The sequence below is a fragment of the Cavia porcellus genome, unplaced genomic scaffold (assembly GCF_034190915.1).
Source record: "Cavia porcellus strain 051 isolate PalLab524CR breed Dunkin Hartley unplaced genomic scaffold, mCavPor4.1 scaffold_2, whole genome shotgun sequence".
Lineage (NCBI taxonomy): Eukaryota > Metazoa > Chordata > Mammalia > Rodentia > Caviidae > Cavia > Cavia porcellus.
This window is the reverse complement of record NW_026947485.1, coordinates 38497382-38511890: the sequence shown is the minus strand read 5'-3', so window position 1 is coordinate 38511890 and position 14509 is coordinate 38497382. Positions and strand designations below refer to the sequence as shown.

Here is a 14509-nt window from a genome sequence, read left to right as displayed (position 1 = left end):
AATAAAAACACTAAGGTATTTTCACTTATTAGGATAACACAGACTAAAAATAATACTTAGTGATGGCAAGGGTATTGAAAAATAAAACTTAAATATGAAAAAAGTGTGAATTCTGTGTACCCTTTCTTTATCTAATTTGGTAAAACATATCAAATCACTAAGCTGTTTATACCCTTTTGACCTAGCAGTTTTTACTTTTAGAAATATCACATTCTTCCTACTTTTTATCTTTTACCAAAACATACTCCACAATGAAAAAAGGAAAACCTCAGAAGAGAATTGAAAACTGTGGTTTCCACCATTTTTCTAGATATACTAAACCATTAAACAGCTTGTTTAATGTTGTAACTTTGACTTTATTAAGTTACTTGTAAGCCAGAGTGTCTAATTTTAACTGAAATAAAACAAAACTAGGAAAAAGTCCTGCAGCTGCTATAGATGTTTCTATATTTAGTGTCTAACCTATTTTTAATAACCAAGCTTTAGAGCCTCAAAATAATAGAACCAGGCCTAAATTAATCAAGATAAGATATTTAGGGTTGTTTGCCATCTTTTAGCATAAATAATGTTATTGATAGAAATTAAGCAGTAAGTAGGTATATCTAATTCTGTAACATTTTCTTCTGGTTATAAGTTAAAATGCTAATTTATTGATTCATAAAGAGAAATTAACTTTGGCTACATAAAGCATAAATTAAGTTTTATAATTTTATAATATTAATGTTATTTATTTTAATTATAGTTCTGCTTACTAAATATAAGCATAGTAAAGAAGTACTTTAGGATACAGAATTCAGCATTGTAACGTTAAAATATAAATATAAGAACACAGGAAGTAGAGAAATAACATTATATCTGGATGATGGGATTTTATTTTCTTTTGTATATTCTCTGCTTTTCAATGTTTTAATCCTGGAAAAAAAGAGACTACACAGGTAAGTTTCATATCCCTGGTTATTTGTAAGCCCCAAATTCAGACAGTGGATGAGAAAATTGGCTTTAGGCAGTTCTGCAAAGAGTAAGGGGGAACGAACACATGCAGGATTAGCAATGTCAACACCAAGTCCTGAGGATGTCCTTGTGATAGGTCTCACCTTCTTTGACCTATTTGTAGTGCTTGATGCTGTTGATCACCTACATCTTCTTAAATTTTTCTCTTTTGGGTAGCATTACTATAGGACTGCAGGTGTTTTCTTCTACCTCTTTGGTTGTTCATTCTGTTTGCTTCATTAGCTTCTTCACACCCACTAAAGATGGGTACTTATCTGGCATTCTTCTGTCCTCTCCATGACTTCCTTTAGTTGTCTCATCAGCTTTCTCAGGTTTAACTATCTTTGTTCGTTTTTTATCATTCTTTTAGCATTTCTTGACTGCTTCCTAAATATCAGGTATGATGCTAGCTTGATGACGTGGATTACAGGGCATCAGGTAAACAGACAATTACAGAACAAAGTGAGCATAATTCTTTATGATAAGTGCCCTGATGAGTTAATGTGACACACAGAACAGGTTCCTGACTCAGCCTGCAGGAATAAGGATGAAAGAGAAGTGGCCTTCAGGAAGACTTTTCAGAAGTGACATGCTTAAGGCCGCGGAGTGTGTCAAGGGAGGACTGGAATCTCTCAAGCCAGGGGGAGGACCAAGTAGCTTGAATAAAGTCAGGTAGGCTAAACTGAGTGTGGTGTTTCCAAAGACCCGATGAAGTTCAGCACTATGGGACAGAGGTGGCTGGAAGCCACTGAGGGCCAAATGCAGCGCACATCTCTTGAGGGGAGTTTTCAAGACCCACTTTTGGTTTTTTAGCCTGTAAAGAGATTTAATTGAAAGAACATGGACAAGATTATTGTAGCTAGCAAGGTGAGAAATGAGAGCTTGCAATTAAGGTAGTTGTAGGAATGGAGAGCAGGGAATTACTTTGAAGTATGAGGACATTCAATCAGATGGGACTTGATGACTAACTGAAGAGGAGGAAGGGGTCAGAAAAGGCTTCTGGCTTTCTGTATAGACCACAGTGCTCTTCACCGGGTGTTGTGTAGGTGGACAGAGGAGCAGGTTGTAGGAAATAGATGGTACATTTAGTTTGAGCTCTGCAAATCATTGATAGTTTATCTTTTAATGCTTAGTCTAAAAGTTATTTCAGGAAAACCTCTTTGGCTGGCATGTTTCCTCTTTGATTCCTGGGATGCTTCCTTGAAAGGCCTGTCCCGTGTGCTAATGGTACCCTCTGTGTACTTACCGGTACCAGCACTTACAGCACAAGAGTACAGGTGTTCTTTATTTTCTGTACCTGCTGTCACACTGTAAGCTCTGTAAAGGCAGGGACGGGGGAAAGTGCCTCATATCTTTATCTTCAGTTTGTAGTGCAGTGCTTATAGTAAGTATATAATAGGTGTTTGAGTTAAACTGAGTTATTAAGAAAGTCAGTGTCAGGAAATAGAATGGGTCTAAAATTTTAGATGTTCTTAGCTTCTCTTTGGTGGTAATGATAATGAATTAATGACTTGTTCACTTGTTGTGCTATTGTTTAATTTTTCTTTAGTTTTTTTTTTTTAACATCTATACTTTTGAAATAGCTACTTCTAAGCCTCTCATTTTGGGAATCCTCTATATTACCTCTGTTGGTGATTGAAGACAGTTTCATAGAGCCTTTTCTCTGTCAGTAGATTCCTTTGTAGGTTCTGTATCTTTTCAAGTGGCTCGCTTCAGCAGCACATATACTAAAATCAAGCGGCCTTTTGATCAATTAAAAATGTGGTGTAGTGAAAACAATTCTGGTGCAGTGAAAAGTGTTTCCATTTACTTTTCTCTGCTTCTCAGGTGTCATTGAAAATGATAGAATAGATATAAGACAATAAATAAGTCATAATTATATTTTAAAAACAGAAAGGGGAGGCTTTGGAGCTAGATTACCTGTGTCTGAATACAAGCTCTGCCTGTTACAATTATGTGACCTTGGGCAAGTTGCTTGTTCTTTTTTTCCCCTCCCTTTCCTTATCTGTAAAATTAGGATGGTGGTAATAGTACCCATCTGTAGAGCAGTGGCAAACACATGGTGGGTTGTTTGTTTTTAATTTAATACAAAAATGTTAATGTTTGAGTTGTTTTTTTCTTAACTAAATCCTTGGTATTCAGGTTTAATTGCAATGTTTGTGAAAAGTAAGTAGGTTTTGGGTTTCAGTTTGGGTATTCTCTGAAAGGTTTGTCATCACTGTCATAGAGTTACTATTATGATCCAGAGAGACAGCATGCACACGGCACTTAGGAGAGTCTTTACATTTAGCAAATGTTGAACTAATGTTAGCTGCTATCATTAATTGTATTGTTAAAATACCTGGACTTTTGAAGAATTTTAGGGTGCTCAAAAGCAAATAGAATTATATTTATTGAGAAATCAGCACCAAATAAAATGTAGCCCAAAATAGGTGCTCCTGCTGCATTATGGAAATTAGAGAATTTTTTAGTAGGGCTCTTTCTGAAACTCTAGTATAGTATAGGAAGAGGGAGCAGGTTTGGAGGAGGATTGAATATCAGGGCAAATAAGTAAAGATCTGCCCCAAACTGTTGCCTTTCCTACTTCTTCTCTGCCCCGCTTCATATGAAGAGCTCAGCGGTGGCATTAATTCCCAGGATGAAGCTGTGATGACTTTGCCAGAAAGGTTGGGAGTTGGTATTGTGGCGGCCTGGGCATGCATCATGAACTCTGACCGGCACTGGAGAAAGCATGCAATGGCAGAGGCTTAGATGACGGACCCACTTAGATTCACCTAAGATGTGCAACAAGATGAGAAAAAGAAAGTATTATGTGCCATCAAGGATTGATGTGCCTTAAGGACCATCCATGAGAACATAGCCTGCCTTATTTTGGCAGGCTTGTTTTCTGCTTTTTTTCTTCTAAAGGGAAACCTGTCAGCATACTACTTAATCTGCAGTATCCCACAGGCATATTTTCCATTTAGCGGCTTTGGAGACAGATTACTACAATTGTTGAGGGAACACATATTTCTTATAAGCACTAATCAACATAGTACTGCTTTTATTAGTATGAATAGGTGATCAAGACTCATTTCAGAAAAAAAAAAAGACTCATTCAAGAAAACTAGATTTGAAAGAGGTGAGTAAGATGAACAAATAAAAGCTGCCCTTTATCTTCTGTTTCTAAGCAAATTAGTGACTCCGCTACTTGTTTTGAGACTGAGTCTCACTCTGTAGTTCAGGCTGGCCTTGAACTCACTATGTAGCCCAAACTGGCCTCAAACTTGTGAGGATCTTGCTGCCTCTGCCTCCTGAGTGTTGAGATTATAGGCTTGCACCACCACACCTGGATCAAGGCCTTGCTTTAAAACTAAGCAAAACAAAAACAAAAACAGCAAAAAAAGATCTGAAGCTGAATAGGAAGGCTCTGGGTTCTGTCTTCAGTATTTCTGCCCATGTTAATAAGATAAGGAAGAAGAATAATGGAACTTTAAGAAGTTCTGATTACAACAGGTATTTTCACAGAGGCAAGAATGAGCTGGGTTTGTACATGGAAAACCAGCTGCCACTGATAAAAAGTAAAAGTCAGGTGTGGTGGCCTGTGGTTGTGGTCGCTACCACTTGAGAACGGAGAAGCTGTGCGAGAACTGCTTGATTCCTAGACTTGAAGGTTAGTTGGGACAGCAAGGAGGGCCCCATCTGCAAGCACAAAACTAATCGTTAGTTCTGTATTGAACACTTGATTGGTGAAATAAAAGTTCACTTGGAAGTTAAATAGTAGAAAAACTCAAATCCAGTTACATTCATGAAGTCAAAGGAGAAATATGTAGAAGTGTACCATGAAGTAAGAAGACAGCTGGGTGTGGTGGCACCCGTCTAATCCCAGCACTTGGGAGCCTGAGGCAGGAGAATTGCTTCGAGTTGGAAGCCAGCATGGGCTGCAGAGTGAGTGCAAGGCCAGCCTGAAATGCATAGTGAGACCTTGTCTTAAAAAGACAAAAATAAAATGTAACACAATGGATACAAAATAGGGAGATTCACACTTTGAGGATGGTTCAGAATCATCCAGTATTCATTTCCTGAGAATTACAGAAGATCAAACTACAGAAGGGAGCAGGAAAAATGTAAAAATAAACCAGTAAAAAGCATGTTACCATGCTATTTATGACTTGAAAAAAGTAGAAAACTAGGAACATACGAAGACTTAAGCCTGAGAATCAGACTGGCATTGGATTATCCTACAACCTGGGTTGCTAAAAGGTAGTGCCTTCAGTGTTCTGAGTGGAAATTATTGAAGATAATTGATAATTGAAGATAATTATTGAAGATAATCCAGCCTCAGTAACATTTGGGGGAGGGTCAAAATAAAAACTAAAACTTTACTACTTAGTCCCATGTTGGGAAAATTAGTAGAAGGAGATATTCCCAGTAAAGTGCAAAATCCAAAAAAGAGGAAGAATTGGAGTTAAGAAGCAATAGTGTGCAAAGAAAACAGTTTACTTGTATTTATTTAAATAAAGGATCCTGATGCCTTGTAAGGAGGAGGGGCTGGGGATTTAGCTCAGCGGCATAAGCGCCTGCCTTGCAAGCAGGCAGTCGTGAGTTCGATCCCTGGTACCGATAAAAACAAAAAAGACAAAAAAAAAGGAGTAACACAAGTATGTTTGCATACATCTAACTATAAATTTTTTTTCTGTAATTAAACAAATTGGGAATAATGCTTAACTTTTTATTCTTTTTTTTGGAGACAAGGTCTTGCTGTGTAGCCCAGGCTGGTCGTGAACTCATAACAATCCTCTTGACTTAGTCTCCTCAGTGCTGGGATTACAAGCATGTGCCACCACACCTGGCTACTCTTTTTTTGTTTTAAAATGTACAAGATCTTGTTAAACTAAACATTATGGAAATGCATAGGGTAAAAAGTGAAGTTCCCTATTGCTAGCATATATAATGAATCTGTACAAAGCAGAGGAAAAAAAAAAACTTAATAGAAATGTCTTTAAAAGTCTTTAGCGGGGGACTGAGGATTTAGCTTAGCGCCACAAGTGCCTGACTAGCAAGTGCAAGGTCATGAGTTTGATCTCCAATTTTAAAAAAAGTCTTTAGCAGGTATTTCCCTGCAAAAGGAAAAATCTAAATGGCCAGTAGATATGAAAAGTATTTACTTTCAGTAAAAATGAGAGTAGTGCTTGTTAAAACTATGGGATAGGTCAGGGGGCTGGGGATTTAGCTCAGCGGCATACGCCCCTGCCTTGCAAGCAGGCAGTCGTGAGTTCGATCCCTGGTACCAATAAAAAGGAAAAAGACAAAAAAAAAAAAAAAAAAAAAAAGATAAAACTATGGGATAGGTCCATAAACCAATGTGAATGATGACATTGAAAAGTCTTCAGCAGTACTGATTATTAACATGGATGTGGAAGAGCAAGGATTCTCATGTGCTACTGGTGGGTGTATAAATTGGTGGGACTATTCTGAAAACATTTTTGCCTGATTTAGTATGGTACAAATTCACATTAAGACCCACAAATTCAGTTTCTAGATTTATAGCCAGCAGGAATATGGATCTTGGTACAACTGAAAAAAAATGTACAAAATGTTTATAGTAACATTGCCAGCCAAAATTTTAAAGCACCCAAATATCCATGCACAACTTAGATTGTATAAATGACTTGTGATACATATTCATGTAAAAACATACTATTTAGCAGTGGAAACAAACAGACTGCTTTTCCCATTCTTGGCAGCATGGATGAATTTCAAAAGCTATGAGTGAAAGAGCTTCTTGAACCAGGTACAGTGGTATAGGCCTATAATCTCAACAGGCAGGAGGCTGAGACAAGAGGATCACCTTCAGTTTGAAGCCATCGGGGGCTACATAGTGAGTTCAAGGTCAACCTTGAACTATGCTGTTAGACCTTATCTCAAAAAAGAAAAAGAAAAAAAAAGTTATAGCTAAGTCACTAACTTGACTAGGCTAATCTCAAATTTGTGATCCTCTTATTTTGGTTTCCTAGAGTGCTGGGATTATAGGCACAAGTTTATGCCCACCTCCTACCTTTCTTACTTAATTTTGAGAGAGGCTTTTGCTAAGATGCTCAGGTTGGCAACTTGAGATACTCTTGCTTCTGCCTCCTCAGTAGCTGGGAGTATGAGAATGTACCATGGTGACCAGCTTTAATGTCCTATTTCTTGACTTGCATGATGGATAGATGTTCTTTTTAAAATAACCTAAATTGTACACTTGTATTTATGTTCCTTCCTAGAGTTAAATTTTTAAAAAATGAGATCTTTTTCATTCACACAACTCATTCCCCTTTTCAGAGATAACCACTATTAATAAGTAGCTAACTTTCTTTTCACATGCAGTTCATTCTTCATGTTGATTGATATAAAATTTATGTTTTTCAGAGATTATTAGGTACAATAGAATGTAGATTGTCTTAAGAGCAAAGAAAATGATTATTTTAGTAAAATCATAAAAGAAGATGAAAGAGAAAGAATACTGCATAATCATGATTATATATTATAGATATATAATTATACATTATAAATGTTATATGTTATAAATAGATATATATAAGGATGGTAGAGATAAATTAAATAATAAGAATAAATCAAAGTCAAATGGAGTTAATAGACTAAAGGCAAAGATATTTTTCTTGATATCAAAGAGCACTTCATACTGAGTATGTTCATTTTGTTAAAGGGTTTGATCTATGTGCTTTTCTGTATATTTCTTTTTTTTAATTTTGAGACAATCTTGCTGGTCTTAAAAATCAGACTGGTCTTAAAACTGATTATGTAGCCAAGATTGTCCTTGAACTCTAGGCAATCCTCCTGCCTCAGCCTCTTTGAGGGTTGGGATTACAGGCATACACCACCATACCTGGCTTCTCTATATGTTTCAATACAAAAATACATCCTTTTCTGCTAATTAAAAGTGTTCTTAGGTATCTAAGAATAAAGGAAAGTTGATTTGTAGAATATTAATAAGAAGCCAATAGCAAACATTGTGTCTAATAGGTAAACCTGACCAAAATCTTCATTTAAAAAATAAGTTGAAGGTTCCACTGTTATGTCCATTGCTCAACCTTTTTCTGGAGTTTGCAGCTGAAACAATAGGGAAAAAACAAGGCAAAAAGAAAAAGGAAGGGAAGAGAATATGGAGGGGAACATAGAAAAAGCTGGAAATTGTCATTAATAGCAGATTACCTTGATATCTATAAAATTCAAGATAATTTACTAATGATAGCTATTAGTGAACTTCAGAAAACAAAGACGCTTCATGATTGGAAACATATAAAGTACTATACTTTGAAATAAAAAGAGAACAATGAAACTGTACTATACTGATGACTTGTTCTGTTTAATTTTTTTGGGGAGGGTACTGGGGATCGAACTCATGACCTTGTGCTTGCCAGGCCAGTGCTGTGCCACTGAGCTGTATCCCTAGCCAGTGATGGCTATTTTAAAAAGCCAGAATAAATATTCCTCATGAATTTTTCTAAATAAAATTAAAAAATTTTTAAGATTAAGTTTTTACTTTGCTATAATTTTGGACTTAAATTGCAACAGTGATTAAAAAAAAAAAAAAAAGAATTCCCCCAGTATCTTGCAGGGGGGAGCCAAATGTTAGCGCTGTAGTGTGCCACTTGCTTTCTCCTGTTCCCTTTCTTCTCTTCTTCCCTTCATATATTATGTGTATGTGTGCAAACAAACATCTGCATACATACATTATTTTTTCTGTTACAACTGTTTGAGAGTAAATTGCAGATGTGATGCTCCTTGGCACCTAAGTGTTTTATGTCCCTGAAAAACAAAGACATCATCCTATATAACCACAGAACATGTATCAAAATCAGGAAATTAATACTATAAATAATGGATAAAATTAGTACTAATATCTAAGTTACATTTATTCCTGATTTTACCAGTTATCCTATTATTGTCATCATAGCAAAAGAAAATCCTGAATTATGTGTTGAATTGTCTGTATCCTTAGGCTGTTCCAGTCTTGAGTTTCTCATCCTGTCTTTGTCGTTTTTGTTGTTTCTTTGCAGTACAGACTAGTGATAGTATATAATACCACTTAGTTTGGGTTTTCCTGATGTTTCTCACCATAACGTTAGCCTGTGCATTTTAGGAAGGACTGCCACTGACATATATTGCTGTCAATTGACTTATCCCTTTGTGGTGATGTTAACTTTGATCACCTGGATAAGATGGTGTCTGCCCAGGGGACATTTTCATAGATTTAACTAATTAGAAAATTCATTGCAAGAGTAAATGGGGGGAAAATAGCCACGATGTTTTCATAAAAGTAACACAAAGAAGACTTTGTCCTAATAAGTATTGAAAGATGCTTCAAAACTATAATAATTGAAACAGTGGATAATGCTATAGGAAGAGGTAAATGGGTAGTGAAACTGAATAGAGTGCAGAAGTCCTTGCATAGATGCAGTACTTTCTTAAGGATGCATGATTAAATTTGACAGCTATCTCAAATACGCTTTGATTAGCACTTGAAACTAATTCATGGTGGTACCACTATAGTGTGTCAAAGCAAATTTCATTTATTGCTGCTGTCATAGCACCAAAGTGACTATATCCTATGAAGCCAGAGAATCTTTACATAGATATCTCATGTATGAAAGCTTGTGTATAACCAAATAATATCCTGGGTTATTATGAATGGATTGCTTTTGGGTTGAGTGGCTTGGGCTCTGGAAACAGTAAGAATTGCTGCTGATTAAAGGTGGGGTGCAGCTGAACTAGAGACTTCCTTCCCTTTTTTTGTCCAGGTTTCCAGATGTATAACAGAAGACCTATCTCTCAGAAGGAGGTAACATTTGGAAACAAGTGACTGCTTAAATGATTAATCTTTTAGGCTGTTTGGTATTTATAATTAGTAATACTTTTAGAAATAATGCCTTTTATTATTACTTTTAAATGGTCTCACCACAAATGTTCATTGGCATCTGTGGAGATGGCTTTATCTTGTAAGTAATAAACTTACCGAACAATCAGTGTTATGGGCCACCTTATTTCTGAGCTGCTGCATTTAAGATTGTGATGTTGCTTTATGTTTCTATGTAACAAATTTATATATATATAATATGTAGTCTAACAGAGCAATAAATTTTATGTCCAAGGTGATTAGACTTGAACATTGGAATCTTACTAATTCTCGAGAACATGTCCATTTCATATGTGATGGGGTGGCATTTCAAATAACTGGAGTAGGAGCAGCTTTCTAAGTGGGTTGGGGGCAGCAGCCTATCCATTGGGCAGGTAATGGAAGGTGCCCTATCTCATATAATGCACACAGGTGAGTTTGGGGTATATTTAAATTCTGAACATAAAAATCAAAACTATGCTATTAGTAGAAACAAGAATAACTTCATAATGATGCGGAAATAAATGACATATAAAGCAAAGAAAAAGCAAATGTACCATCAAAAAAAAACATGAAAGATCCAATTACACAAAAATTCATATGTTAAAAAATACTATAAATAAAAGACAAGATGCAGACTAGAAGAAAAAATATGGTAAATAATTTTGTCAAATCTGTAAGAAGGCAAAATAATAGTTAGAAAAAGAAACAAAGAATGGGCAAAGAGTATGACCAGGTGGTTCCTAAAAGGAGAAACACAAATGGACCAATAAAATTGTGAAATAAAAAAGTCAGGGAAATGCAAATTAACATGGCACCCATTTGTACACTTTAGCACAAATGAAAAGGTTAAAGAAGGGCATGAACTTCCGTGCACACAGCTGGGAGTGTAAACTGGTCAAGTCTTTTTGTAGAGCAATATGACTCTATAATAATATTGTACCTCAAACAATTTTTTTTTCTTTTTAAAAAAATTTTATTTAAGGAGAAAAAGAAAAAAAACAGAAAAAGGGTACAAGTTATACAGAATTTCAGAAAAAATAAACAGTAGGAAATCACTAGTTAATAGATTACATATTGTCATCTTAGAAATATTTGTTCAAGTTACAAAATTAAAACATAAAGTGGACATTCAAACAGACTGCAAACAGTTCTGTTCAATGATCCAACAAAACTCAGTAATATGGTTATCTATCTTATACACTTAAATGTACATGCAGTTATATCTTTTAGAGCACTTTCTTTTCCTCTCTTTTGTACAATGACAATTACACATTTTGGGTTTTATTACTCCCACAGTTCTTACTACTTTTTTTTGAAGAGAGTAAAACCAAATGTGACATAACAGAACAGAGTCAGATCAAAAGGATGGACATAATATATAATGTAAAAACATAATACAAGGTGATCAGCAATGCTTACCATAATGCCTCTTGCTATCCTCAAACAATTTTAAATGTACATTACTTTGACCTAGAAATTTTACTTTAAAAAATACTCATATATTTGCTTATGAATATGTAAACTTTTTTATAATACTATTTGTAATGAACACATTAGGAACAATCTAATAATGTCACAGTATCTTCTTTCTGCCTTTGAGGTAGAAATTTAAAATCTATTTCCCTGGTTACCGTAAGTTCCTCCTTATTCCCTGGATTTAAGAGCAAGTAAGTGCTTGTGACATGAAAGAGAAGACAGCTCTGACATCACAGGTACACAATCCTGCAGCTACATGGTTTTTTCTGAATACCTGGAGTTTACTTCTGCATATAGTTCATTTCTCATTTTTCACTTCTACATTTTCTAATAGGAATTTGTGAACCAAGTAAGCCAATTTTGTGGATGATTTTACTAGCAGCAAGTAATTTTTAGGAGAGCTGATACACAAAAAATTTTAGGGAACTTTAAGTGAGCTACTTTAGTCGAGGACCAAGTTTCATTTTTGTGAAGTTTTAGGAGCCTATACTACATTGCATATAATAAAAAGTAATGTTTTTTCCATAGCATTTGCCCTGACAAATTCCCATGATTTAATCAAAATGAAATGGCTAATGTGTCAGTCACTCCTAGGGTATAAATATGAGAAAGAAATCTGTACTTCCTGACTAGAGAAAAAGAAGTGATAGTTACCTCTGTACTCCAACTATAAAATTCCATGACAATATTTACCAAACATTGACCAGTTGTTCTTTTTTTTCCTCTCTTGGTCAAATGTTCTTTATTCAATAGCTTAATCTGCATAAATCATGAAATTATTAACAAAAGCTACGAATTGAGTTAGACTAGCACTGTCTGATAGAAATACTTGTGAATCATAAAATTTAAAGTTTGTTAGTAGATACATTAAAGTAAATTGAGTTTGGTGGTATACCAAGCTATGATCCCAGCACTGTGGGAAGCTAAAATAGGAAGATCTCAAGTTTGATCCCAGTGTGGTCAATTTAGCAACTTACTAAGACCCTGTCTCAAAATATGTTGGGAATGTAGCTGCATGCAAAGGTTATAGGTTCAGTCCTCAGTAACTCCCCAAAGGATAGTACTTTTAATTTTTACCCAGCACATTAAAATTATATCAACATGTAATCAACATAAAACTGTAATTTTACATTTCTTTGGAGACACTAAGTCTTTGAAATTCAGTGGATGTTATATACTTAATGGACATGTCCGTAAGCCATATTTGGTCAACAGCTATTGCATTGGACAGTGCATAGCTAGGCTGCAAGCTCCAAATATCAGAAATCTGATTATCTTCTTATTATATCCCCAGCCCCTAGCCTAGTAACTGGTGTCCAGTAATACTTTTGACTTACTGAGTGGATACTTTGTGTATAAAACTATCTTTTCCTTGATTCTCAACATGTAATCCATGTGAATGAATCATATTTGTCACAGAAATAGTTGGTGGTAAGTTTAGAGCTCCTTCCCTGCTGTATTGTCATTTTTTAGAAGTCCTAGAATGTGCTGTATTTCTTTTCATTTTTGCTCAAAAACAGCATTAAAAAGGTCCTTTTGGCTCTAGGTAATGTAACAATATCATAAAGATTCTTAAGAGTTATCTGTTGACCATATAGCAACCCTATTTTGTTTTTTCTTTGAATTTTCTTGCTAATTCTTAGAAGCATTTTGTTGAGAAGATTATTGCACAATCCAACACCTGTCCCATAGGTCATCTAAATCTCTTTGTTTTTTCCTTTTTTGGTACTGGGGATTGAACCCAGGCCCTCACACATGCTTAGCACATGCCCTATCATTGAACTGTACCCTGAGCTATATGCTCCTAGTCACCTTTGTCCCATACTACTATGATACCAAAATTCACAGAGAGTTGATTATCCCTGTCATTGTTTGCTTTGACCTGCAGTTAAAGTCAGCAAAATTTTTTGACCTGCTATGTATGTTCAGTTGTTTAGATGTTATGGTAATACAGGGTAATTATTATACGTTATCTTTTCTGTGGGGAGTTTACAATCTATTTGGAAAAGAAAGCCAGGTGTGGTGATACACGCCTATAATCCTAGCACGAAGGAGGCTAAGGCAGGAGGATTGTTGCAAATTCGAGACCAGCCTGTCCAACAAAGTGAGCTTAGAGCCATCCTGAACTGCATAGCAAGACCTTGTTTTAAAAAGATCAAAAAAAAACAAAAAAACAAAAAAACAAAAAAAAAACTGATGAGACATGAAGAATTAAATGAAAGTTAACTAACAACTTTGTTCCATGTTTTCTGTGTGCTCTAGGGGTGGTTGTAGAAAGGTGAATGCAGGCTAGGTGAAGTGCATGTCTGTTAATCCTAGCACTTGGTAGGTAGGGGCAGAAAGATCTTGAGTTCAAGGCTACCCTGGGCTCTGTAGCAAGTTCAGTGGCATTATGGACTTGTTAGTGAGATCCTGTCTGAAAGAAGGGGAAGAAAGGAAGAGGGGCAGGGATGTGGCTTAGCGGCACAAGTGCCTGCTTTGTCCTAAGGTCCAAAGTTCGCTTGCCAGTGCTCAAAAAAAACAAAAAACGGAGAAGGGGAAAGATAAACATAGTCCTCTTCTTTCAGATACCTCAGTCTCCTATATATACCAATAAACATCTTAGTATAATGAATGTTTAAAACCTGTGAGGTGCAGTAACTATCCCTATATATAGGTTACAGATGAGAAAGCAGACTTAGTGAGGGTCACTGTCTTACTCAAGGTAGCAGTTAGAAAACCTGGATTCAAATTTAGATATTAGGGGAACATTTCCTCTTCTTCCTCACCATACTCTGTTTCCAAAGTCTTAGAAAGATAAAGTGAGTTCTTTATTTAAGATAAATCATAGCTCATTAGTAAATTTGCTGACTGTAGTTTGTCTGATATAATACTATTTACATAGTTTTGGTATAATCTGGTTAACAGTGTGTGTTTATCCCAATTTATGATAAAGACAGTACTGAACCAGAAGGGCCCTAAGGTCTTAATAGTGATAAAGAACAGCATGGACCAGAGCTGGAGGTATTTACACTGCTAGGGACTAGGGCAGGGAGGCCAGGCCAAGGTGTTAGGGGAGGACTCTGGGCTTTCCAGGGAGGGACTGCCATTGTAGTGGCAGTGGTGTGGGAGGTCAGTAGGTTAGTAGGGGAGAGGCGCTAAAATGCTGGCCTGAGGACTTAG

The 14509-nt window shown here is 35.9% G+C and overlaps 1 protein-coding gene across 2 annotated transcripts in view; it reads left to right on the top strand.

Moving 5' to 3' along the window:
- Klhdc10 (kelch domain containing 10) overlaps positions 1 to 14509 on the top strand; it is a 55258-nt gene that overhangs the window by 22557 nt on the left and 18192 nt on the right. The window lies entirely within an intron of this gene.